Here is a 26,910-nt window from a genome sequence, read left to right as displayed (position 1 = left end):
AACCTACGCTCCCCTTCCTTATTAGGTGCATAGACGCATATCATACGCCATTTCAAATTAGAGAAGGAAAAGTCAACAACAATCAGGCGTCCAGAAGGGCACACAGTGACTGCCTCCTCGGCAATGCCCAGACTGTTGCGAATAAAAATAACGCACCCTGCCGAATTGCCAACAGCGTGACACACAAACATTGTACCTATCTCTGAATGGTTGCACCATGCGGTCCGTTTGTTCTTCGCTTCCTATCTTCGTTTCTTGTATAGCGACCAAGTCCAATTCGTTTTCAAGAAATAGCCGACTAACTTGATATTGCCGCCGCCTCGCTGTCATTCCGCGAACGTTTAAGGTGGCTACACGTAACGCAGACTGGAGGTTTACTGCCATTTAATTGCAAAACAAAAGGACCGCACAGCGCTTACCTCGGCAGTCTGGGAAGCAGTTGAGCATGTGCACTTGCTTTTTTGGTTGAGCCCGTAGCCACTGCGAAGAGGCCTTGCCTCTCGGTCGAAGCACCTTGAAGGGTTTGTCCAGTTCTTTATGCACAAACTTCACAATCCCTTTTTGCTAGGAGGGCGGTGTCCCGACCGTATTCCGGTCGAGGGAGATGTTTGGCTTCGGTCTGAAGCTAGGTCGCCGTGGCATGACGGCTTTGGGAGGCGGTCCCTCGTTGTTAGTGTAGTCAAGGCCGTCTCCTGCTCCCACGCTGTCTCCGTGCGTCCTTTTTGTGTTCACAGTTAATTCCATCGGCTCTCGCTGACTTCCATTGCCTGCGGCTGACGCTGCTCTTCGGTCACTACTGGACTCGGCCTTCGTGACTCCAGGTGGCTGCACGCCGTCCTGGGTGCGTTCGTCTCGCTGGCCCTCAGACAAGGTGCTCTCGGAGGACTTCTCAGCAGCCTCCGAAGGCGTCTTTACTTGTGTAGCAGGTGACTCGCTTTTCGTGTCACGGCTTGCTGCCTGCGTGGAGCCTTCAGAATTTTCGGAAGACGCGTTAGGGTATCTGATGGACAATTCCAGCCTCCCTTTCGCGGCGTCGGCTTCATCCATAATGAGGTCTGAAGCGTCCTCTTGTTGCAGTGGTCCAGTAACACTCGCGTAAGTTTTAACGCACATGTCCTCCTGATGACCAAAGCGCCTGCATCGGGCGCAACGAGGAATACGACGTTCGCGTCTAATGTGCCCCGCAGTGCGGCACCGGAGACAAAGCGGAGCTCTGCCCGGCACTACCACCAGAGCCAACTCGCCTGCTACGCGGAGCTGGTGCGGGATGTCGTCCACCGAAACACCGGATTTCAGCTTGAGCGCAATTACTCTTGTCGTTGATGCTTTCTCCGCAACGCCACTGACCCGCCACTTTTCCTTCGAAATGTCCGTTTTACCTTCCCAAAAAGTGCCAGGGCAGATCGCACGTCGTCGTCATGGACACCGTAGACAAGCCAGTGCAACTTCAGCCTCACGTCCTGGTTCATTGGATCGATGATGGCGCATCGTCGTTCCTTCACCTTGAAATCACGCAAGGCCAACATTTTCTTCATCCCGTCTCCGCTCTTGAATGTAAGCGCCCAGACGTGATTCATCTGGTACGCCCCCAAGGCAATCACCTCGGGGAGCATATCCAGACCATCCAACGCATCGCGGAAGTCTTCCACGCGATACGGCCGACATCTCACATCAGCATGCAGAAAAACAGTATTTAAAACATTCCGACCTGATGGCAGTTTAGGCAAAATGACTTGATAATCCTGGTCCGGTAAGTCAGCAATCCTGTTTCCGCGACCCAGCTGGGCCGCTGTTACCGCTCCGTCGGAGCACATGATGGCACGTCCGTTCGCCTCGGTGGCCGGAAGTAGAATCATCATCACTACACCACAGAAACATGTTGAAAGGGTTGAACGAAGTCCCATTTCAAGGTGCAAAAAAAAAAGTCATGCAAGACATGTTTTCGCCCGGGATTGAACCGAGGACCTTGCGCGTGTAAAGCGCATGTGATAACCACTACACCACGGAAACATGTGGAATGCGTTGAACGAAGTCCCATTTCAAGCTGCGAAAAAAATGTCGTGCAAAACATGCTTCCGCCCGGGATTGAACCGAGGACCTTGCGCGTGTAAAGCGCATGTGATAACCACTACACCACGGAAACAAGTGGAATGGGTTGAACGAAGTCCCATTTCAAGCTGCGAAAAAAATGTCATGCAAAACATGTTTCCGCCCTAGATTGAACCGAGGACCTTGCGCGTGTACAGCGCATGTGATAACCACTACACCACGGAAACATGTGGAATGGGTTGAACGAAGTCCCATTTCAAGCTGTGAAAAAAATGTCATGCAAAACATGTTTCCGCCCGAAATTGAACCGAGGACCTTGCGCGTCTACAGCGCATGTGATAACCACTACACCACGGAAACATGTGGAATGGGTTGAACGAAGTCCCATATCAAGCTGCGAAAAAAATGTCATGCAAAACATGTTTCCGCCCGAGATTGAACCGAGGACCTTGCGCGTGTACAGCGCATGTGATAACCACTACACCACGGAAACATGTGGAATGGGTTGAACGAAGTCCCATTTCAAGCTGCGAAAAAAATGTCATGCAAAACATGTTTCCGCCCGGGATTGAACCGAGGACCTTGCGCGTGTAAAGCGCATGTGATAACCACTACACCACAGAAACATGTTGAAAGGGTTGAACGAAGTCCCATTCAAGGTGCAAAAGAAAAAAGTCATGCAAAACATGTTCCCGCCCGGGATTGAACCGAGGGCCTTGCGCGTGTAAATCGCATGTGATAACCACTACACCACAGAAACATGTTGAAAGGGTTGAACGAAGTCCTATTCAAGGTGCAAAAAAAAAGAAGTCATGCAAAACATGTTTCCGCCCGGGATTGAACCGAGGACCTTGCGCGTGTAAAGCGCATGTGATAACCACTACACTACGGAACTTTTTTTTTCTTTATTGCCTGTTTTGAGTTCACATCAATTCAAAAAAGATCCACGATAATGGTAAAACTCGCAACAACCAGACTTCGGCTGTCACGAAAGGTTTAAAATTTTTTGAGGACAGCCAGTTCATCGAGCACACTGATCCAGTCAGGTGGATCAGAAAGCACCCGATACGTTTCTCTAAGGAGCAGCACACTCTCGATAAAGTTCTCGCGTACAGAACGCGTGTTGACATCTGCATGTTGCACTTGCATCCTTGTTTTCCACAGGCTGTGGAGGCTCAGGACCATGACTAAATCCAAAGGAATACCCTCACTCTCGACTGGAAGGAACCGTATGCCATACGGATCTAACGGAAGGTCTTTCTTTAGTGTTCTCTGGAGAACATCCCAGTGAAAGACTGGGTCCCAGCAATCCAGAAAGACGTGCTCGATTGTCTCTGGTTTTTTGCAAAGGAGACAGTCTGTTGTCAGGGAACGAATAAGCCTCTTTCATGTAACCAGGTTTTAACAGGTAATGTGTTGGAATGTAGCTTAAAGAAGAACATTTTAACTGAAGGCCTAACTGGCATCTTTTTCACACGCTTTAAGACATCCTGTCCGGGGCCTCCACGGTGTGGTGCACGGTAAATCGTTAACGGTATCATCACATCCAGAAGATCTTTGTACAACTTCTTCTTACACACTTTGCTCAAGTATTCCATTGAAAAACGCGCATGCAACATTCTGAAAGACAAGACAACTTCGCGCATGTACCCTTTTAAAGCGCCACTCATATTCTCACCAGAACAGACAACGTATTCTGGAAGCATTTTACACAGTCGTACTTGCATGACCGTCCTCAAGAGTTTGTCGTTTTGATCACGAAGGAAGAAAAAACGCGAGACAACCTGTCGCAAAAGGAGATGCACAAGGCCCAAGCCCCCCGCCTTAACAGGCAGAAAGAGGTTGGTTCTGCTGCACTTTTCCCATGTTGATGCCCACATGAAAACGGCAAAGACACGATGAATTTTTTGAATGCTAACACACGTCGCCGAAAGCACATTCATTACGTACCATATCTTTGCCACAAGGAAAACATTGCACACATAAGCGCGTGAGAACATTGACAACGGCTTGCCCTGCCATGAATCAGCTTTCTCTCTCGCTCTCTCTGCTTGGCCAGCCCAGAATGGGGTGGGATCCTGGTACGATTCAAGCGGCACGCCTAAATACTGGGTCGGCAATTTTGACCATTGCAAACGACAAAAGTATTCAGGCGTAACATCCCAGTCTCCATGCCAGAAACCGGCACTTTTTTCCCAATTTACTTCACAGCCTGTCTGTCGGCAGAATTTTTCAACAAGGGCAGTAACTTCTTGAATGCTTTCTCTGCTTGAACAGAATACAGCGATGTCATCTGCATATGCCAGCATTTTGACCTGTGCTGACTGCAGCATAAAACCAGTTATACGTTCATTGTTTATGATAGACCGGCAGAGAGGCTCGAGGTAGGCCGCAAACAGTAGAGGTGACAGGGGGCAGCCTTGCCTCACTGACGACAGCACGCGAATGCTGTCAGTGAGCTCTCCATTCACAATTATCCGTGTCGTGCAGTTCGCATACACCATTCGAACACCTTCCTCAATCACTCGCCCTATGTTTGAGTGTGTCAATACTTCGAACAAGGCATCGTGCGAAACGCGATCGAATGCTTTGGCGAGATCCAGCTGTATCATTGCCACTCGAGATCCAATCGCGTCACAACACTCCAAAACAGTTCGTACCACGTGCACATTAGTTGCGATGCTTCGACCTTTAATGCCGCACGTCTGGTGTGGCCCAACCAGACTCGGTATTACACTTTGAAGCCTTTTCGCCAACACTTTCATGTATATTTTGTAATCCACGTTGGTGAGGCTTATCGGCCGATAAGAACCCACCAACAGGCGTTTTCCTGGCTCATCATACTTCGGAATCAAAACAATGTGCGAGGTAGAAAACGAAAGTGGGACCTGCTTACGTTCGTATGACTCATCTAGCACTTTAAGCAAAATCTACATGTGGAATGGGTTGAACGAAGTCCCATTTCAAGCTGCGAAAAAAATGTCATGCAAAACATGTTTCCGCCCGGGATTGAAGCGAGGACCTTACGCGTGTACAGCGCATGTGATAACCACTACACCACGGATTTTTTTTTTCTTTATTGCCGGCTTTGACACACAATACACAACATACAAAAGTGATAAAACGTGTCAGCAAACCTTTAGCGGACACGACGCGTTAAAATTTATTCATCTCTACCAAGCTGTTAAGCTGGTCTATCCATTCTGGTGGTTCAGGGAGTGTTCGATACACTTCCCTCAAACGTACAACACTTTCTATAAAATGTTCCCGCACAGGACGCACATCAACATCTGCATTGTTGAACTGCATTCGCGTTTTCCACTAGCTGTGGAGGCCGAGGAGCATAATCGTATCCAGTGGACTATTGTCAGCGTGCAAAACCGGAAGGAATCTTATGCCGTACATAACTAGGGGTAATTCTTTTTTCAAAGTCCTTTGAAGCACATCCCAGAAAAAGATGGGATCCCAACAATCCAGGAATACGTCTTCTATGGTTTCAGCTTTCTTACATAGGTAACAGTTAGTTGTCCAGGGTACAAAAGAACCTTTTTCATGAAGCCATGTTTTTACTGATAATGTGTTAGTATGAAGTTTAAAGAAAAAGGATTTGACCGAGGGTAACACCGGCATTCTCTTTACTCTGTGCAAAACATCTCCTCCTGGGCCTCCACATAATGGCAAATGGTAAAGTGGAACCGGAATCATTGCATCCAATAAATCTGAGTACAATTTTTTCCGCGTGACATCACTCAAGTACTGCATCGAAAATCGCGCATGCAGCATCCCGTATGCAAGTACCACTTCGCGTAGGTACCCTCTCACAGCCCCACCCATAGCATGACAAGAGCATACCACATATCCTAGAAGGAGTCTGCACAGTCGGAGTTGCACAACTGTGCGCAGTAACATGTCATTTTGATTTCGCAGAAACATAAATCGTGAGACGACTTGCCTCAAAAACAAATGTGCAAGGCCTAGCCCACCTTTTTTTTCAGACAGGAACAAGTTTGTCCGACTGGTTCTTTCCCACGTCGATGCACAAATAAAAACGGCGAAAACACGGTGCAAGTTTTGAATGCTGATCCGAGAGGCACTGAGCACATTCCTGACATACCATATTTTTGCAGTGAGAAATAAATTGCACACGGTAGCCCGCGAAAATACAGATAATTACCTTCCTTGCCATGCATCAGCCTTTTCTTTTGCATTTAAAGTTTCATCTCTCCAATACGAATCAGGGTCCCGGTATGCTTGGAGAGGTACACCTAGATACATTGTAGGAATCGTTGACCACTGCAGTCGAGAGTAGTATTCTGGCGTGTCTTCCCAACTGCCATGCCAGAAGCCATAGCTCTTTTCCCAGTTTATTAACGCCCCCTAGACTGACAATATTTGTGGACTACATTTGTGGCTTCACAGATGCTATCTTTATCTGAACAGAAAACCGCGATATCATCGGCATAGGCCAATATTTTAACATGCGCTGACTGTAGCCTGAAGCCCGTTACGCTCTCATTATTTCGGATAGCCAAGCAAAGAGGCTCAAGGTAAAGTGCAAACAACAGGGCCGACATGGGACAGCCTTGCCTAACTGACGACCGAACTTGCAGGCTTTCTGTCAGTTCTCCGTTCATTATAATTCGCGTCGTGCAGTTGGCATACGCCATTCTGACGCCGCCTGTTATTAAATTACCAACATTGGAGTGATCCAATATGGCAAATAGTACATCATGCGACACCTGGTCAAATGCTTTTGCGAGATCCAGTTGGATCATTGCCACACGGTCACCAAGTGCGTCACAACATTCCAGTACGCTTCGCGCTACGTGAATGTTCGTGGCGATGCTCCGTCCCTTTATGCCACAAGTCTGATGCGTGCCAACCAGCTTTGTTATCACACATTGCAGTCGTCTTGCCAACACTTTCATAAATATTTTATAATCAACGTTGGTGAGGCTTATCGGGCGATAAGACCCCACCAACAAACGCTTTTCCGGCTCCTCAGTTTTCGGAATCAGTGTGATATAAGAAGTTCTGAAGGACAGTGGAACACGGTTTTGCTCATAAGCTTCATTGATAACCTTCAGAAGGAGGTGAGCTATCATTGGCTTAAACATTTTATAAAAGGACGCCCCTAATCCGTCAGGGCCCGGTGCTTTACCAGCTGGCAGAGCGTCTATTGCGTCCTGTATTTCTTCGACGCAAATTGGCATTTCCAGTCGCTCCTTTTCTTCATCATCAAGCTTGGACATTAGAGAGAAAAATCCTGCTTCAAAATCCCCTACCATTTTTCGCGGGTGACCAAGTAGGTCTTTGAAATGACCAGCAATTACATGTTTGATAACACTGCTGTCCGACGAAACATCATTCCCACTTCGTATTTTCAGTATTTCCTTACGGCTCGCGTATCGCTTTTCGTACGGTAAAGCACGCTTTGTAGGTGTTTAAGCGGCCCACAGCTTCTCAGACCGTGCGCGAATAACCGCCGCTCTGTACTTATCCGTATCTAATCTTTCCAACTGTATATTGATGCTCCTTAGTTCTTTGGAAAATGTACCTGGTTGAGCGCATTCTATACCAGTAAGGAATTCTAGTTGCTCACACAGGTGTTTTTCGTTTTGTTTCTGTTCAAATCGCAGTTTACTACTTGTTTCAATTGCCTTCAGTTTAACTGCCTGTTTAAATTCTTCCCAGCCGACGGCAACACTTATCGGCTGCTCAGCGAGCAACTTTTTTAGCTCCTCCTCAACGTCCTTAACATAACCTTCGTCCTCCAACAGTTTCGTGTTGAGTTTCCATAGGTCCCAATTAAAGCTGTTTTTGCTTTGATTTCTGCCGAAGTTTGCAATCACTAGACAGTGATCACTAAAGCACACTGGTCTAACCTCATACGATGTACACAGCGGCACTAATTCAAGCGATACATACAACCGATCAAGTCGTGCGTGGCTACTGCCTTGAAAATGAGTGAATTGCGGTTGAGTAGCATTTGCAAACACACTTCCAACATCTTCCAAGTTGTGACCGTGAATAACTGAATTCAGGATCTCCGCACTCTTATCCTTCACTGTCAAGCATTTTACACGGTCTTCAGCGCGACAAACACAGTTGAAATCCCCCAACAAACCTATGACCTTTTCACAATCTAGGTATGTCTGGAAACGTTCAAAAAACATTATTCTCTCGGAAGCTATATTAGGTGCATACACACACATAACTCTGAAGTTTACATCGTAATGTGAAAAATCAACAATCAGGAGCCGGCCACTTTTACACGAAAACAGCGACTGCACATTTATACCAACATTGTTACGTATGAAAAGGGCACAGCCGCCAGAGGAACCAACTGAATGACACACACAAACGTTGAAATGCAGTCTGAAAGCGGACACCATTCGATCTGTCGCTTCTTGGCTATCAACTTTGGTTTCTTGAACAGCTACTACGTGCAGATCGTTCTCAATGAAAAGGCGGTTAAGCTGGGACTGTCGCCTTTTTGCTCCGAGGCCCCGTACGTTTATTGTAGCTACACGTAGCGCTCCAGGGAGGTTGATTGCCATGTCGAAGAAAGGAAGGGACCCTATCTCATGGTGTCTACATAAACGACAAACCCCGGAACCCCATGCCACCTCTGTATGGCATGAACTACACAAAACTACGGAGGCGGTTTACCCGCCTGCCGTGATTCTACAGGAACGTTCGGACGCGGCTTCAAGGTCGAACGCCTCATACCTGAAGTTTTAGTCGGCGGCTCGTCTCCGCCACTGGCACCAAGTTGGGGCACATTCGGAGCCAGTTGCTCGTGCGGCCGTTTTCCGACCGTTTGGCTGACCGCTGTACCGAGAGCGTCCATGGGCTGGGTGTCGCTAACCACAGAGTCAGATAATGTCACAGCCGCACCATTCGGCACGACGGCGACGGCCGATGCAGACTCTGGGGAAGACTTCTCGGGCGTTGCGCCTGCGACAGGTTGACATTCCAGTTGTTCCGTCTGTGGGGCGCCCACCGTGGTCTCTTGCAGCGACGATACAGTAGCCGCTCTCGATGCCTCCTCCGCGTCGGCTTCATCCATGAGCAGTTCGGCAGCGTCTCCGCTGCTCACGGGCCCGGCGACGCTGGCGTACGTCCGAGAACACTGGTTCTCGTCATGTCCGAAGCGACGGCAGGAACCTCACCGTGGAATGCGGCAGTCGCGCCGAATGTGGCCCGCGCCTCGACACCGCAGACAGAGGGGAGCCCTGCCCACAACGACCACAAGGGCTAAAGGGCTAGCTCTCCAGCGACGTTCACCTGGTGGGGCAGGTCGTCCAGCTTCACGCCGGCATTCAACTTCAACGTCACCAGCCTCGTGGTCGAACCCTTATCCGCCACACCCTGTGCGCGCCACCGCTCCTTAGATATGTCGGTAACTTTGCCGAACGGCGCGAAAGCGAGCCGCACGTCCTCGTCCGGTACGCTGGGCAGCAGCCAATGTAGCTTCATTCGGATGTCTCGGTTCGCCGGGTCAATCACGAGGCATCGAGCAGCTTTCACTTTCAGCTCACCCATTTGCACAATCTTCTTTACGCCCACGTCGTCCTTAAAGGTTACGGCCCAAACGTGGCTCATGCGGTACGCCCCGAGGGCGATAACTTCCGGCAGGAGCGATAGGGGAGCGAGCGCATCCCGGAAATCTTCCACCCGGTATGGGCGAACCCTGATGTCTCCGTGCAAGAAAACAGTGTTTAGAACGAATCGTCCTGTAGGCAAACTAGGCAATACGACCTGGTATTCTTCACTCGATGCGAAAACCCTGTCACCGCGGCTCGACATGGCCGCTGCAGCCGCTCCAACGAAGCTCGTCATAACACGTCCGTCACGCTCGGTGGCCGGAAGTGGAATCCCCCACTACACCACGGAAACATGTGGAATGGGTCGAACGAAGTACCATTTCAAGCTGCGAAAAAAATGTGATGCAAAACATGTTTCCGCCCGGGATTGAACCGAGGACCTTGCGCGTGTAAAGCGCATGTGATAACCACTACTCCACAGACACATGTTGAAAGGGTTGAACGAAGTCCCATTTAAAGGCGCAAAAAAAAAAGTCATGCAAAACATGTTTCCGCCCGGGATTGAACCGAGGACCTTGCGCGTGTAAAACGCATGTGATAACCACTACACCACGGAATTTTTTTTCTTTATTGCCGACTTGGACATTCAAAACAAGACGATGAACAATAAAACGTGCCAGCACACATTCGCGTGACACGGCGGGTTAAAACTTTCTCAGTTTTATCAAACTGTCAAGCACATGAATCCATTGTGGCTGCTCGGGGAGTGTCATATGCACTTCCCTGAACCGCACAACACTGTGTATGAAATGTTCTCGTACAGGATTGACTTGTATATCTGCATTGTTAAACTGCATTCTGGTTTTCCACAAGCTGTGGAGGCCCAGGAGCATTACTGTATCAAAGGCAAACTCCTCTCTATTAGGGGGTGGCGCTGTGGTCGCCGACGGGAGGGGACGTGCTTCTCATCGGCCCCTGCTATTATGCCAATTAACGCAGTGTTAATTTACAGTCACCGCGATATATTTGGTACCAAAGTGTGCGCGAAGGTGCGGGGCATCGACCGGTACCAGTTTTGACCAAGCGGTACGTGATTCTCCCGATTTACGAGGACTTTTCTCTGGTGCGGTGCGGACTTTTCTCTAAGCCTAACGTCGGCCTACCACGAGTACGGCCACCGGTGGCGACGGGCCCGGCCGCTAGGCCTAAACCGGCGACGAGTACGACCAAGATGGCGTCCGAAATGGAAGTGGCCACGTCGATGGACGACAACATGACGTCAGCACCGAGCATCGGCAGTCTCGGCGGGCGTACGTGCATTGAAGTTCAAGGAGAGGACATTAGACCGGAAGAAGTCGAAGGCTGGTCGGCCTCCGGCAAGCGCGTCAAGCAGATCATGGCCGGCAAGGAAAACGGTGAGTCCGCCGCCATTACTCGCCAGTCTAGACCCAAGACTAGGGCCAGCTTTGCTAAGAGAGTTGCAGCCTCGGTAACGAAAGCGGCGAGGATGCCCATGGACATGCCGAAGGAAGACACTAAGATAGTCATGAGACCACGGGGAGGTCTCAACGTAGCGAGAACTGAGGTTTCAATAATTATGTCGGCCGTCATGACGGCTGCTCGAGTAACGAAGGAAGAAGCCAAAGCAGACACCATCTGCACGAACGCGCAGCAAAACATCATCGTGGTCAGCACCCCGGACGAGAGGCGTGCCACGCTGTACTCTAAGGTCAAAACCCTTAACGTAGGAGACAGGACATACGAAGTCAGCGCCTACCGAACGGCGCCGGACGGCACGGTCAAGGGAGTCATCCGAGGCATAGCCGTAGACGACACCCCGGAGGAGATAGCCGAAAACATCGTGAACCCGTGCAACCCCCTAGCGGTGGAGGCGCACAGAATCGGCAATACAACCACGGTGATAGTACTCTTCGCAGGAGAGAAAGTACCGAACTACGTCAAGTATGGCTCGATATTAGTCAGGTGCGGGCTTTACCGCAAGCACTTTGACGTGTGCAGGCAATGCGGCAATATCGGCCATAGAAGAGACGTATGCCCGAATCCCAACACCAGAGTATGCTTCGGCTGCGGAATCGCGAACCCCAGCGAGGATCACAAACGCGAATGCAAGCCCAAGTGCAGACTCTGCGGGGGACAGCATCCAACGGGCGAGGGGGAATGCAAGAACAAGTACAAGATGCCGTATGTGCTCAAAAAAACGGCAATGGGAACGCAAGATGGAAGCCAAGCAGCAACAACTGGACCCGAAAAGCTTTCCGCCGCTGCGAGAGCCGTCTGCCGAGAGACCCCGCGGAGATTCGAGGCAGCGCGACAGCAGCCGCAAGAGGGACAACAGCAAGGGAGGCAGGAGCGCCAGTCGCCACAGACCGTCGCAATCGGGGGAAAGAGTCGCCTGGGCCGAAACAGTCAAGGCAAACATGGCAGAGAAGAGACAACCACCGGCGCAAAACGCCACGAAGAAGTTCCAAGAAGAGAACGGGGTGGTAATAAAAGCCCTAAGAGACGAGAACGAGAAGCTAAAGCAGAGAATCGCCGAACAGGACGCAACCATCAAGGAAATCAACGCGAAGCTAACGACATTAATTGCGATGCAGCAAAAGCAGCAGCTGCTGCCGAAGTCCGCACAAGAGAGGAAACAAGAAGATATAACCGAGGACGAACCAGAGGTCGAGGTGGACCCGAGAGCCACGAAAGCGGCGGGACCGGCTCCCAAGAGGAGAGCCATAGAGGGCGCCAAGGAACGAAAGACAATGGAGAGAATCGAAAAACAGGACGACAGACTCGACCGTCTCGAGGCGATCAGCAAGGTAACAAGCGAAAGCCTTACTGCACTCACGCAAACGGTTCAGCAGATGACAACGAACATACAGAGCACGATCCAGAACATGATGGCGCAAACGCAAGCACAGCTGCAGACGCAGATACAGGCACAAATACAAGGTATGGAAGCACAGATCATCGCCAAACTGCAGCAATCATGGACGGGACAGCACGTACAGCAACATCCACACCACCAGTGAGAGACCTCTTGGTCTGGCACTGGAACTGCAACGGCTTTACCGGCAAGAGTGCGGTGCTGCAGCAACACTTGCAGCAACTAACAAGGAAACCAGACGTCATAATGATTCAAGAAACACACAGCGAAGAGACGCCGAGACTGCCGGGCTACCGGTCGCACGACAGCCCGCCGAGCAAAAGGGACACGTCCAAGGGCAAGGGCAGAGGGGTCTGCACCTTCGTTAGGAAAGGGATCACCTTCGTGGAACACGAAATGATTGGCAGAAGCGCCATCGAACACTGCACGGTGGAAGTAATCACGGGCAAGAAGAGGGAGGAGAGCACTTTCCTGGTGAACGTCTACAGCAATCCGTCCCACGGACAACAGAAATTCAAGGCACTGCTCCACAAGGCAACTTCAGTCGCGGGGAGCAATACGCTCGTAGTGTGCGGAGACTTTAACGCTCCGAGCCAAGACTGGGGCTACCACAGAACGACGGTCAAGGGGAGAGAGCTGATGCAAGACGCCACCGACGTCGGACTGAACCTAATCACGGATCCGGCCTTTCCCACCAGGATCGGCACATCTGTTACGAGAGACACAACTCCGGACCTTACCTTCGCCAAAACTGACGGAGGATCAAGAGAAGCGAAATGGAGAAACACAGGCCGAGAGCTGGGCAGCGATCACTACATCGTGGAGGTCGTCGTACCGCTCGAAGGCCAAGGCAACACCGGCATAAGGAAGCATCGCATTACGGACTGGGACGCCTTTCGAAAGGCGCTACCCGCGGAGCAAGTGGACATTACGGACATCGAGCAATGGACGGCCAACGTCGTTGAGACGACGGAAGGAGCCACCAAAGAGCTAGAGACGGACGAACGGATAGACAAGATGGACAGTCGGCTGGCCCACCTGATAGAAGCCAAGCAGTCCATAAAGGCGAGGTGGCAGAAGCGACGAACCAACCGAAGTCTAAGGAAGAAGATCGCCGAGCTCAACAGGCAGATCGAGGTCCACTGCAGGGTGCTATGCACCCAACAGTGGAACGAGGCCTGCAACGAAGCCGACGGACAGATGCACAAGGGCAAGACGTGGAACATGCTGCGGAACCTTCTCGACGAAACCAAGACCAAGGGCCACCAACACAACAACCTGGCCAGGATCCTACACAAGGCAATCTGCGAACACGGGGAAGACGAGGTCAAGCGGCGCTTGGACGCCAAGTACCTGCCGACCACCCCCACGGAAAGACACCCGGATTACCAAGGCAAAGAGAACGAGACGCTAGATCGCGACATCCAGACCTGGGAAGTCAGAGTTGCCCTGCAGGATCTCAATGGAAGGTCTGCCGCGGGTCCCGATCGAGTGACCAACAGAGCGCTCAAGAACCTCAACGAAGCGGCCATCGAAACGCTCACGAACTTCTACAACAAGTGCTGGCAAGAAGGAAGGCTACCCAAGCAATGGAAAGCAGCCAAGACGATCCTCATCCCCAAGCCTGGCAGGCCGCCCAACATAGAGAACCTCAGGCCGATCTCGCTCACTTCGTGCGTGGGAAAGGTCCTCGAGCACGTTCTCATGAACAGGTGGCAGCGTTACCTGGAAGAATCGGAGTTTTACCCAAATTCCATCATCGGGTTTCGGAACAAACTCGGGACGCAAGACTCCATGATCTTACTGAAGAACGAGATCATCGACGATACGACGGGCACCAAGGACAACAGAGCCGTACTCGGGCTTGACTTGCAGAGCGCCTTTGATAAAGTGAGGCACTCGGCTATCCTGGCCCAAGTATCCAGGCTAAATATGGGAAGGAGGACATACCAGTACATCAAAGACTTCCTGACGGAACGGACCACCAAAATCTGTGCGGGAGACCTGCAGCTCGAAGAGAAGAAACTGGGCAGCGTCGGAACTCCGCAGGGGTCGGTAATCTCCCCGCTACTCTTCAACCTCGTGATGATCGGGGTGGCCACCCGGCTAGAAAGAGTAGCGGGAGTCCGGCACACCATCTACGCCGACGACGTTACGCTATGGGTACCGGGAGGAAGCGACGGACACATCGAGACAACGCTGCAAGAAGCGGTCAACGCCATCGAGGAGCAGCTGGACGGGTCTGGACTCGTTTGCTCTCCGGCCAAGTCAGAACTGCTGGTGATTCCCCCGAAAGGATCGGGCAGGAAAAGAAAGAATATGGAAGTCAAGTACGAGCGTCCCAAGATCACGGTCAAAACGGCGGGAGGACAAGTAATACCGGAGGTCGAGAAGATTCGAGTACTCGGGCTGCTCATCCAGCGAAACCGAGCCAACGGTGAAACGGTCAACAAGCTCGCGGGCAAAGCGGCTGCGGCAATGAGACTCATCAAGAGGGTGTCCAACAGAAAAGCGGGGATGAAGGAGGAGAGCCTGACTAGGCTCGTTCAATCCTTCGCAGTTAGCCACATAACGTACGTGGCCGCCTTCCACAACTGGAGGCCGAGTGAACGTAACAAGATAGATGCCACCATACGCAAGGCGTATAAGGCGGCACTCGGTCTCCTCGGGGGCACGAGCACCGAAAAATTCATGGCGCTGGGAGTCCACAACACGCTGGACGAAATAGCTGAAGCACAGAGAACGGCGCAACTCGAGCGTCTCTCTGAAACGAGAACCGGAAGACAGATACTGCGGGACCTTGGCCTCGAACCGAGAGAAGGCAAGCAGCAGAAAGACGTACCTATACCAGATAGCATCAACAGAAAGCTCAGGGTCTTCCCGATCCCGAAGAACGTGAACCCCGAGCACAACAGGGAGCGGAGGTTGGCGAGTGCCAGGGCTCTCGTAGACCTCCACGCCAGAGAAGAAGGCGCCGCCTACGTGGACGCGGCGGAGTATCGAGGGAACACCGACGCATACGCGGCGGTGGTTGTCGAGGCATCGACGGGTGCAACGAAGACCGCGGTGAGCGTCCGGACTCGAGAAGCGCACCGGGCGGAGGAGGTGGCCATCGCCTTGGCCGTTTCCGACCCCGGATGCACTACAGTGTTGTGTGACTCTAGAACGGCAGTGAAGAACTACGCCAAGGGTAGGGTATGTAGTGAGGCCGCGCGCATACTGCGCAAGGCCGAAGACATCGGACACAAAAGTCCTGTGGTGATCAAGTGGTTTCCGGCCCACATGGGCAGTGACGTGTCGGAACGCGGAAACGTGAACCACAACGAGACGGCCAACTCGGCCGCGCGAGGACTAACCAACCGCGCGGCTGCAAGCACGGCCGACTCGGAGTCTTGGTCGCGGCGCAGTGCCAAGGACAAGATGACCACCTTCAACGAAATAGTGAAATGGTACAGACTGAACAGACAGACTATGCCGCCACCTCACCCGGGGCTTACCCGGAAGGAGGCAGTGTTATACAGACAGTTACAGACGGGGTCCCTGCTCACCCCGGTGCTAGCTAAGCACATGTGTCCGAGTGTGCACGCGAGCGACATGTGTAGACTGTGCGCGAAGGAGAGAGCCACCGCGGCTCACATCCTTTGGGACTGTAGCGTAAATCCGCGCGAAGCCAGCGAGAAGACGACGATCCCGCCGCAGCTAGAGGCTGCAACGAGGAGCTATGATCAAGAGACACAACTCAAGGCCGTCCAGCAGGTCTCGGCAGCTCTAGAGAGGCAGCGACCGAGCGAAACCGAGGAGAGGGGGGGCAGCACCCCCAAGAAGGGGGCGGCGGCCCTCTCGAACCCGCGGAAGTAGCGACGTAACAAGACCTCAAGGAGCACAACGCACGAGACTGACGTAGTGGCCGCGTCGCGGTAAAAGCTTGTCCTCCCTGCTTGGAGGGAGCCTAACCGATTCTGCAGGCATTTTAAATAAAAGTTGTTCTCTCTCTCTCTCTCTAGAGGTAGCTCTTTTTTTAAAGTTCTCTGAAGCACATCCCAGAAAAAAATGGCATCCCAACAGTCCAAAAACACGTGTTCTATCGTCTCTGGTCTGTTACGCAAGAAACAGTTTGTTGACCAGGGGACGAACAGGCCTTTAGCGTGCATCCATGTTTTGACTGATAATGTGCTAGTGTGGAGTTTAAAGAAAAATGATTTGACATGGTGGTGATATTGGCATCTTCTTAACTCTCTTGAGTACATCATCTCCTGGGCCTGGACAGTGCGACAAACGGTATATTGGCACAGGAAGCATTGTGTCCACTAGGTCCGCATACTATTTTTTCCGCTTAACATTGCACAAATACTCCATGGAAAAGCGCACAGGCAGCAATCTGTACGCGAGCACCACTTCTCACAAGTACCCTATTACTGTACCACCTACACTGAGACACGAACTGTCAATAAAATTAGGAAGGAGTCGACAAAGCCGAACTTGAATTACTGTTCTGTGGTTGTGTACTTTGTCTTCGCAATATTCTTGGTATTATGGTACAGTCGATTTTCTCGTGTCAGAGCGGCCGTCTCCTTGTCGTTGATTTTTTGCACTGCGGCCTTGATTTCCGAGTTATTTGTGTGTATGCACCAAACGCAGACTGAGCGAAAATTATTTTTGGAAGGATTGGAGCCATATTTAAACAGTGACAAAGTGATAATCCTACTGGGCGATTTCAATTGCGTTTGCCAAGCTTCAGATCGCGCCAAAAAGTCAATTGTGCGTGATAAAAGTGCTGATGTTTTGAATGAAATCGTCCATGGAAATGATTTAGAAGATATTGGAAGTTTATTTGCTAATGGCACCTATACGCAGTATACCCATTTTCAAGGCAACAGCCATTCTCGATTAGACAGATTGTATGTCGCAGCTGAACTTGTACCACTTTGCACCTTGTACGAAGTTAGACTTGTGTCTTTAAGTGATCACGCCTTAGTGATTGCAACCTTTGGAAGAAAACAAAGCAAGAATCGGTTTAATTGGCATTTATGGAAACTTAATAATAAGTTGGTGGAGGACGAAAGCTTTTTTAACGAAACAGATCAAGAACTAAATATATTACTTACAGCGAAACCGTTGAGCTTCGCTGTGAAATGGGAGGATGTTAAGCAGGGGGTGAAAATGAGAGCGATAGAAAAAAGCACGAAATTAAGATACGCAGAGAAGCAAAAAGAAGCAGAGCTTCGTAAACAGCTCGAATTTCTGACGTGTATAGAAAACGCCCAACCAGGCGCATGCTTTAATGAGATCAGGGGTGTCAAAGCCCAGCTTGAAAAAAAGGACACAGATGAGTATAGTGCGGCAGTTATTCGGGCGCGGACGGAACAGCTGTGGGCGGGGGAAACACCAACAAAGCGTGCGTTATCAGACGAGAAAAGATACGCGTGCCGAAAGGAAATATGAGAAATAAGAACTAGCACAGGTATTTCGGCGGACAGTAGTGTAATCAAGAACGTAATCTGTGATCATTTCGCAGATATGCTTTCTCAGTCGCGAAAAACTGAACGGGGCTTCTATAGTGAATTCCTTCCACTTATGCCGAAACTTGAGGAAGAAGTTAAATACGGCTTGAGCAGCCGATTTCCGTGAAAGAAATTGAGGATGCAATAGATGCCCTGCCAGCAGGTAAAGCCCCTGGCCCTGATGAACTGGGTGCAGCTTTCTACAAAGTGTTCAAACCTGCAATAGCCCAGGCTCTGTTGAAGGTTGTTGACAAAAGCTATGAGAAAAAACGTGTTCCGCTGTCTTTCACAACATCCCACATAGTGCTATTTCCTAAAACCGATGACCCTGATAAGCGCCTGTTGGTGGGGTTTTATCGCCCGATAAACGTCACTAACGTCGACTACAAAATTTTCATGAAGGTGCTAGCGAAAAGGTTGCACGGTGTTATAACAACGCTCGTAGGCACGCACCAAATATGCGGCGTAAAAGGGCGAAGTATCGCTACTAACATACACGTGGCACGACCCATACTAGAATGCTGTGACTCATTTGATGACCGAGTGGCGATGATACAACTAGACCTGGCAAAAGCCTTTGACCGCGTTTCTTACGATGTTCTGTTTGCCGTATTAGATCATGCAAATGTCGGCCGATAATATTAGAGGGCGTTAGAATGGCATACAGAAACTGTACCACACGGATTGTTGTGAATGAACTCACTGAAAGCCTCCAAGTGCGATCTTCTGTGAGGCAGGGTTGTCCACTGTCGCCACCCTACCTAGAACCGCTTTGCTTGGCCATCCGGAATAATGAATACATAACGGGATTCACGCTACAATCAGTGCATGTGAAAATCCTGGCTTATGCCGACGACATCGCTGTCTTTTGTTCAAATAGAGAAAGTATTTGTGAGGTGACGAATGTAGTACAGAAATTTTGCAGCTGCACAGGTGCCCAGATAAACTGGGAAAAAAGCTGCGGTTTCTGGCATGGTAGCTGGGAGATCACACCCGAGCACTATTCTCGGATGCGCTGGTCAACCACTCCAGCATTGTGTCTAGGAGTGCCCCTTTATTCTTACCGGGACCCAGATCCGTACTGGCATGACCAAGCATCGAGGGCCAAGGAAGAAAGTGATGCGTGGCAAGGAAGGCAGTTGTCCATGTTCTCGCGTGCCACTATATGTAATCTGTTCCTTATTGCTAAAGTGTGGTACGTGATGAATGTGCTCAGTGCTTCGAGGACAAACATACAAAAACTTCACCGTGTTTTTGCCGTTTTCATTTGGGTGTCGACCTGGGAAAGGACGAGCTGAACAGATTTGTTTCTTTCCGTACAAAAAGGAGGGCTTGGTCTGGCGCATTTATTTTTGCAACAAGTTGTCTCGCGTTTCATGTACCTTCGTGACCAAAATGATGTCTTCCACTACACCACGGAAACATGTACAATGGGTTGTACGAAGTCTCATTTCAAGCTGCGAAAAAATGTCGAAGCAAACCATGTTGCCGCCCGTGTTTAAGCCGGGGACATTGCGCGTGTAAAGCGCATGCGATAACCACTACACCACAGAAACATGTTGAAAGGGTTGAACGAAGTCCCATTTCAAGTTGCGAAAAAAATGTCATGCAAAACATGCTTCCGCCCGCGATTGAATCGAGCACCTCACGCGTGTAAAACGCATGTGATAACCACTACACCACGGAAACATGTGGAATGGGTTGTACGAAGTCCCATTTCAAGCTCGAAGAAATGTCGAACCAAAACATGTTTCCCCCCGGGATTAAACCGGGCACCTTGCGCATGTAAAGCATATGTGGTAACCACTACATGTGCACCACGGAAATGTAGAATGGGTTGTACGAAGTCTCATTTCAAGCTGCGAAAAAGTGTCGAAGCAAAACATATTGCCGGCCGTCATTGAACTGGGGACATTGCGCATGCAAAGCGCATGTGATAACCACTAAACCACGTTTTCTACTTTATTTAAAACAGAGCAATATGCACATAATAAAATAGGGCAGTTTTTGCTCTGAATGCTACTTTGTGCTCCCAAAGCCTCCATACATCTTTATATGACAAAGCACGAAGTACAAAACCATCGCTAAGACCAACGAATACTACGTTGACAATATGCTACTCGATGTCGACTACACTGCTACCGCATTTTTCCTCCAAAGTGTCGGCATCATTTTCATTTTTTTTTGTTCATCGTCTCTGCAGCTGAGAACGAAACTTGTGCACGGAAACTCATAGTGGAAATGGCCCACGCAGATTTTGCGCTTTCCCCGGCCATATATAGCGATCTGTGCGAGACCGCCAGATAGAATACACTCGTTAAAGCAGCAATGTCTCAGTACACGTGTCATTAGGGTGGTCGGTGACAGTTAAATGTTTTATGTCACTCCAGTTCGAGTAGATGTCCGCATAAAATGTAGTCCTTATTTTATGACAGAAATAAGCCGGATTTGTGCTTAAAAAGATACAAGGTACAATGATTCTAGAAACTGACACAATTAGGCGCAGTCTGGCGCCATGTAACTTAAATATCTTTGTTTTCCAGCCACATTTTGACAGGTGGCACTTCCACATGAAATCTGACAAAAAATCGTTGGCTGCCGTTCTCACAGGGTACTGTGAAACTGAAAGGCGCCTCAACACGTCGGATTGTAGTTTACCAGATCTGGCCCGGTAGAGTGGAGCGGGACAAATCGCCTCAATGTTGTCCCAGTAAAGAGGTTTTCTCCTAACCTTCTTTAAGTATTCCAGAGAAAAACGTTGTTCGAAAAACCGAACGACTTGTTGTATCTCCCTGTAAAATTTAAGGGCTGGTGCTTATGGCTGTCCCTGAACATTTCAAAGCCATTTTCTCAAGTACGCAGCTGCTCGTTGCGAATAAGACTAAGTTATTACTGCACTCTGTTGTCTTCTGAAAACGAAGCATCTCTGTACTTTAGGTTTCACTTCAAGTCCAGACCTCCCTTCGCTAGACCTAAAACAGGTTACTACGCCTCTTCCGTACAAAGCGGGACTCCCATATAAATATCGTGCGAAACCGGTTCACTTTGTTCACATGAGCTTGCTTGCACGGCAACACTTGTGCCTAGTACCAAACAGTTCGCAAAACACCGAGTTGCACAGAAACGCTCTGTCTCTAGAGGATGGCTTTTCCATGCCGCTGGTGCACTTTCGCCGCAAGGCTGTTCGGAGGAATACTGCTTTGTCCTATTTGCAGGTTGCCGTTCTCAAAACACACACCAAGGTAGCTGCTGACTTGGTCGGTCCATGCTATGTCTGAGTAGCTGGATGGTTTCAAGTCCCAGACTGTCAGCCACGTGCTGCGACTTTTTTGCATTTATTTTTGCACCGGACACCTAGCAAAAGTCACTGACATGTTGTACACCTCGGCAAACGTCCTCTTAGGACGCGCACACAAGGTCGTCCGTATAAGCGAGCACCTCAAACATGTGATCCGCAAAGCAGTGGCCACACATTTCGTTGTCCTTGAAAATAGATTGGCACAGGGTGTCCATGTAAAGTGCGAACAGCGCCGGCGACATGGGGCAACCTTGGATGACCGACTGGTTGAGTTGTATAGTACGTAGGTGCGGTCTCTTCCTTGATTACAAGTCGAGTGTCAACTGCTTGTAGCAGACTTAGACGTATTTCAGAAGTCGTTCTCCGATGATTACAAGTCGAGCGTCAATTGCTTGTAGCAGACTTAGACGTATTTCAGAAATTACAAGTCGAGCGTCAATTGCTTGTAGCAGATTTAGACGTATTTCAGAAGTCGTTCTCCGACGTTGCAACTCTTAAGGAGTTCGAAAAGAAACGAGTGCTCTACCCGGTCCAATTCCTAGCTGGTATCAACCTGAAGGACAACGACCAGAGACTGACGTTGCCTCACAGAGAACATGCATGGCGTGCAGGTGCTCAGATATTCGCCGCCCCTTGATGCCATATGTCTGGTGTTTACCCACAACTGAACCAGGAGCAAGGCTAAGCCTCTTAGCGATAAATTTCGCAAGGATATTGTTATTTATTTTCAATACATCAAATGCCGTCGTGAAGGGGTTTTACATTATGGGTGGGACTTGGGTAACACAGATGGGTTCCTAAATGAAGTGCTTCAAGTGGACGTAATTGCAATTGCCAACAGCAGCAGCAGCAGGAAGGTCATTCCAGTTCATTGGTCCGTGAAAAAAATGTGGATAGATGGGCTGATGATCGCGCTGAAGATGGGTATACCATCTTGTCATGGCTGAGGCGAGAGGAGTGGCGGTATGTTGATTAAATGGCAGAGTTACGAGCGGCTTCATGATAGAATTTATGGAAGATAGAGAGGCGGGTGATTTTGCTACGGTGAATAAGGTTGGGGAGGTTTGCTTTTCCTTTGATATGAGTAGTACTAGATATATATGAGTAATCACAAAAAATAAAACGCGCAGCCCGGTTCTGAACAGATTCCAGCAAGTTAATGTGGTAACTTGGTAGGGGTCCCCAATAGCGCATGCGTATAAGAGCTTAAGACGAACAAAGGTTCAGTATATTGTTACGGACGACAAGGAAGAAGAAGCGGGCAGTGGCGCGGGAAGGAGCGCCAATATTAATAATTTTACAGAAGGAGGGACTGATCGAAGGTTTCAGCGTAAGTAACCGAAGACACGGTAAGTTTTATTTATTAGTGTTTTACGATTGGTCCATGAACTGTAAGCGGATAGGTTAATTCCTAAGTATGTGTAGGTAGTTATGGGGCTAAAGTTTGGAACCAAGAGGAGTGCATTTTCATGTGTTAGAGGCCTGTCTTGAATGGAAAGTAAGAAGAGGTGATTTCTTAAAGGGACATTGCAGCGGTTTTTAAATGTGCCAATACTATAGATTGTTGAAGTAGATTATTTTTTGATCACATCTGTGACGTTATTTTTCGATTATGCATAAAGCGCGTACGCAATGAGCGCACAGTTCAAATTTCCCGCGCCCCGCGCCACTGCTACAGAGGAGTAAAGCGGAGAGAGAAACTTCGCTTCTCCGTCCGTCGTGATGTCACTGTGAGGAGCCGCAGGTTTTCATAGCCAACGGAGGGAGCTTTCGGCCTACACTGTTCCTCGTCTTGCGTGCGTTGCGGATGTTCAAAACACGAAAACCTAGTGTTGTGCACCTGATACAACACAGCTCTGTATGTGCTCGGATGTACGACCATCTGTGGACGCGACGATGTAGTCTTCCATTATGTCAAATGCTCGCGGCGCAAAGCGGGGCTGCTGAGAAGAGAGATAAATTCAAGCCGACCAAAGGAAACATCCTACTCGAAGCATTTTCGTGACTGTGACTACATGCAGTTTGTTCCTAATGCGATTTCTATAGGGCTTTGTCAAAAAGGCATGGCTGAGCCATTACGCGGTTCCTTGTATTTCCTCGCACAGAAGACTCGGGCCATTCACCATTTCCTAGAACAGCAGTTAATAAAGGTAGAAAAGGGAGGTAAGGCTTGTCCTTCGTAGTTCCATTACTTCCTGACTATTCAGACCTCATTGGTATGTGAACCGTAGCGTTTAGCGTTTATCGCAATTCGTTCATAGATTGCAATCTCGCGATGGAACGGGCAGACAGCATCAACGCATGGTTGTATTCGCGTGTCTCGTTTTTATTTTGTTTTGCAAAAGCTCCGCGCAACGGCTTCTGTGCTAAACATGGACAACTCATCAGCCGCACGCGCTGATCATCTTTGCGAACGAGCAGATGATTAAGAAAAGCCTACTGTTGTGTCGCAGCTAGGCTGTGAAGGCTTTGCGCGATCGTGTCCAGCACGACACGTGTCTGATATGTTCGTGGATCCTTTATGGGAGCGTTATTAGGAGATAAAGCGTGCACCGTTCAGCTGATTATAGGCGCATTCAGGTAAGGAGCGCACAGAGCAAGGATTCCTTCGATGCGACCAAGCAAAGCAATCATCAAAGTTTTTCATATATGGCCTTGTGATTTTGCACCCGTTGCTGCCTCGTCATTTTACATAGTTCTGTCTTGTTTGGTGATGCAAATTAGGTTATAAATGAAAACGACGAGTCTCTTGTAAGAAAACACATTTCACAAAATCGTTTTCTCATAAAGATATGGGTGCGGCGGATTTGCCGTTTGGTTTTCAACATAAGTCAGCCGTCAATTCACGAAACGTATAGAAGCGTACGATAGAAGGGAAAGGTGCTCTATATCTGCTAAATGTCCTATGACTCAATCCGTATTCTGCGCGCAGACTTGGTCTCCAGCACAATGGCTCCATCAATGCCTCACATGCATTGCACAGTTCGGCAACCGTGCTTCGCTTATTGTTCATTTGTTTGGTGGCAGCGGAGTACTGCTTCACCCTTTCTATAAAATTCTTCGTTTCCCCAAGGTAGAACAAGAGGAAGAAAATGGTTTGTACGGCATGAAAAAGAACTGAACAAGGGTAAATGGGGTACGCCTCAGTTCGCAGGTAAGCCAACGTTTCGACAAGTGGACTTGTCCAGAGGAAGAAAAGTCCACTTGTCGAAACGTTGGCTTACCTGCAAACTGAGGCGTACCTCATTTACTCTTGTTCAGTTCTTCTTCATATCGTTTCCCCAAGGTAGGTCTATTGGCACTCAAATCAGGATTTGGTACATCAAGCCTTGGTTCCTTTTTTTTCTCACAACAATGGCTTTTACGGGCGGGACGGGAAGCCTGAGACGGAGGTAGTAGATGTTCGCTGCCCTTCCTTTCTAGGAATATGTGCGCGGAGGGCCATGCATACTTCGTTTCACAAGGTATCTGCAGCACTGCGAAAGGCAAAGAAGCCCCTGAAATTATGCTCCTAATTTCCTCTTTCCCTGCGCACAATAATAGAGAATTGTGCTTCTACTGGCATCCCCGCCAATTTGGGAGGGCGAGAGGCGCGTAGGAGCACAATTGCTTATTGTAGTGCGCGTGATCCTGATAAGAACGGGGTGCCTCTGCCTTTCGCAGGGCTGCAAACATCTGGTGAGACGAAGTATAGCTTCTGCTAATAATGACACACAGCACTTTTCAAAATACATTACTCTAACCAAAGCAAGCTTCTATGCCAAATCCATGCTCTCCACAACGTAAGTGCTGCACTGTTTGTGGGCACATCTGGTATGGATACATGCGGTGAAAATCCCAATGGTCCTTCGTGGGGAAATGGCGTGCCATAATGACATGCACAAAGCCGCAGAGAGCGGCGGTCAGCACACAGCGCAGCGAAGGAGCCGCATAGGTAGCTTCTCCGGTCCTCAGAATGTCGTCACTCGACGTTTGGGCCAATCACAGACGGCGGCGCGACCCGCGGTGAGTCCCGTCGTTCAGGCTGCGTATTTTTGCGGAAAAAAGGCTATTTCTGCTTTTTCTGCCTAATTTTAATCTGACATTCGAGTTCGCAGCATGAAAAGCAGTGGGTTTCTGCTGAAAGCCCAATTTTTGCAAAATGTGCTGCAGTGTCCCATTAATTTTTAAGCGCATGAGCCATTTGTCATACCAGGTTAATATCGGTTATGTTGTTAATAGGCCGATAGATCATGCATTCATCTGCGAATAAACGAATATTTGAGGAAATTTTATTAGAAAGGTCATTTATATATATTAAAAATAGAAGAGAGCCTGAAACAGTGCCTTCCGGTACTCTGGAAACAACGGGGGATAAAGGTGAGGAGTCATTGTGAACACGAACTGATGACGGTTGGTTAAAAAGTCTCGCATCCAATTTAAAACTACATTGTTGAGAGACAGAAATGAAAGCTTTATAAATAGACGCTTGTGGGGTACTTTATCGAATGCTTTTTACAAATACAGAAACAAGGCGTCTACCGGGGTATTAGTGTCAAGATTGGACCTTACATCGCTTATAAAGAGAGCTAGCTGAGTGTCACAAGAAAGCCCCCTGTGGAAACCGTGCTGCTTAGGATGAAAAAGTTAGCAAGCAATTTTAGAATGCCAGAGCAAATTGCGTGCCGTTAATTTCAAACAGACGCTAGTGAGTGATATCCCTACTGTAAAAGCAAAAGTCCTACAAGGCAATAACCTCATAAAATCTCATATAATCGCAAGACTCTCATGCGGTGCGCGTCATTATCACAAACTATCTTACATAAGTTATGATAATGTACGGGAAACTATAAGACCTTACGCAATTATATGTGACTTGTATGTGATTTCTAATTCGAATTGAGTGAGATTGTGTGAAAAAACGTGAGGTTATTGCCTCATAAAATTTTTTCAGTAGGGATATGGGATGGTAGTTGTTGGGGGAGAACGGATTAACTTTCTTTGAAACTTGAATGACTTTTCCCACTTTCCTGTCCCGTAGAACCACACAAGATGAGAGCGACTGCTGAAAAATTTGCGATAAGATGACACTATTTGCATGTTTAGTAGCCTTTAATAATTTGGAAGTAATTCCATTGATGCCGGCTGATGAAGTTAGCTTCGGGGAATCAATTATTGCTGCAATGCCGCTAGCGTTAAAAGTAATTTCTGGCACGGGTGAATGATTGCAGAAGGGAAAAAAAGGGTAGTTCAATTCCTTTTCTGATGTAAATACTGAGGAAGCAACGTTAAGGACGCTCAAAATTTCTTTTTCAGAGATGGGAATGTCTTGGTCGTCACATAATGACAAGTTTCGAGAGGGTCGCTGGGAAATAGTCTTTCAGAGCTACCTGGCGTTAGTACGCAATAAATTAGGTAGAGTTGATGCAAAAAATAATAGTTTAATTTTTTTTTTGACAAGCGATTCAAATTGTTTTTTGGTGCAACGATATTTTCTGATGCACTCTGTGTATTTGCGTGCTTAGCAGACCGGAACTTTCGATTTATCTTGTTAAACAGTTCCAGTGCTCCGTTGTACCATATGGTGATTGAGATCGCTCAGTAACTGTGATGGTTGGAATGTAAGTTTGAGTTAAA

At 49.0% G+C, this 26,910-nt stretch overlaps 9 non-coding genes and 1 pseudogene across 9 annotated transcripts; all 10 read right to left on the bottom strand.

The window, feature by feature from the left end:
- Positions 1-1,937: 1,937 nt before the first annotated feature.
- On the bottom strand, positions 1,938-2,010 carry TRNAV-UAC (transfer RNA valine (anticodon UAC)). Its single transcript has one exon. It is a non-coding gene; the product is annotated as a tRNA-Val (tRNA).
- Positions 2,011-2,070: 60 nt separating this feature from the next.
- TRNAV-UAC (transfer RNA valine (anticodon UAC)) lies at positions 2,071-2,143 on the bottom strand. Its single transcript has one exon. It is a non-coding gene; the product is annotated as a tRNA-Val (tRNA).
- Positions 2,144-2,336: 193 nt separating this feature from the next.
- TRNAL-UAG (transfer RNA leucine (anticodon UAG)) lies at positions 2,337-2,409 on the bottom strand. The gene has a single exon. It is a non-coding gene; the product is annotated as a tRNA-Leu (tRNA).
- A 60-nt stretch (positions 2,410-2,469) lies between these two features.
- TRNAV-UAC (transfer RNA valine (anticodon UAC)) lies at positions 2,470-2,542 on the bottom strand. Its single transcript has one exon. It is a non-coding gene; the product is annotated as a tRNA-Val (tRNA).
- Positions 2,543-2,602: 60 nt separating this feature from the next.
- On the bottom strand, positions 2,603-2,675 carry TRNAV-UAC (transfer RNA valine (anticodon UAC)). Its single transcript has one exon. It is a non-coding gene; the product is annotated as a tRNA-Val (tRNA).
- Positions 2,676-2,736: 61 nt separating this feature from the next.
- On the bottom strand, positions 2,737-2,809 carry TRNAV-UAC (transfer RNA valine (anticodon UAC)). Its single transcript has one exon. It is a non-coding gene; the product is annotated as a tRNA-Val (tRNA).
- Positions 2,810-2,871: 62 nt separating this feature from the next.
- Positions 2,872-2,943, bottom strand: TRNAV-UAC (transfer RNA valine (anticodon UAC)). Its single transcript has one exon. It is a non-coding gene; the product is annotated as a tRNA-Val (tRNA).
- Positions 2,944-8,483: 5,540 nt separating this feature from the next.
- LOC146199798 (uncharacterized) lies at positions 8,484-9,894 on the bottom strand (annotated as a pseudogene).
- Positions 9,895-10,011: 117 nt separating this feature from the next.
- Positions 10,012-10,084, bottom strand: TRNAV-UAC (transfer RNA valine (anticodon UAC)). The gene has a single exon. It is a non-coding gene; the product is annotated as a tRNA-Val (tRNA).
- Positions 10,085-10,145: 61 nt separating this feature from the next.
- On the bottom strand, positions 10,146-10,218 carry TRNAV-UAC (transfer RNA valine (anticodon UAC)). Its single transcript has one exon. It is a non-coding gene; the product is annotated as a tRNA-Val (tRNA).
- Between the last annotated feature and the right edge of the window lie 16,692 nt (positions 10,219-26,910).

This window comes from Amblyomma maculatum, chromosome 2 (genome assembly GCF_055883805.1).
Source record: "Amblyomma maculatum isolate TAMU_Amacu chromosome 2, ASM5588380v1, whole genome shotgun sequence".
NCBI lineage: Eukaryota > Metazoa > Arthropoda > Arachnida > Ixodida > Ixodidae > Amblyomma > Amblyomma maculatum.
The sequence above is the reverse complement of the archived record's forward strand: the minus strand, read 5'-3'. Positions and strand labels throughout refer to the sequence as shown.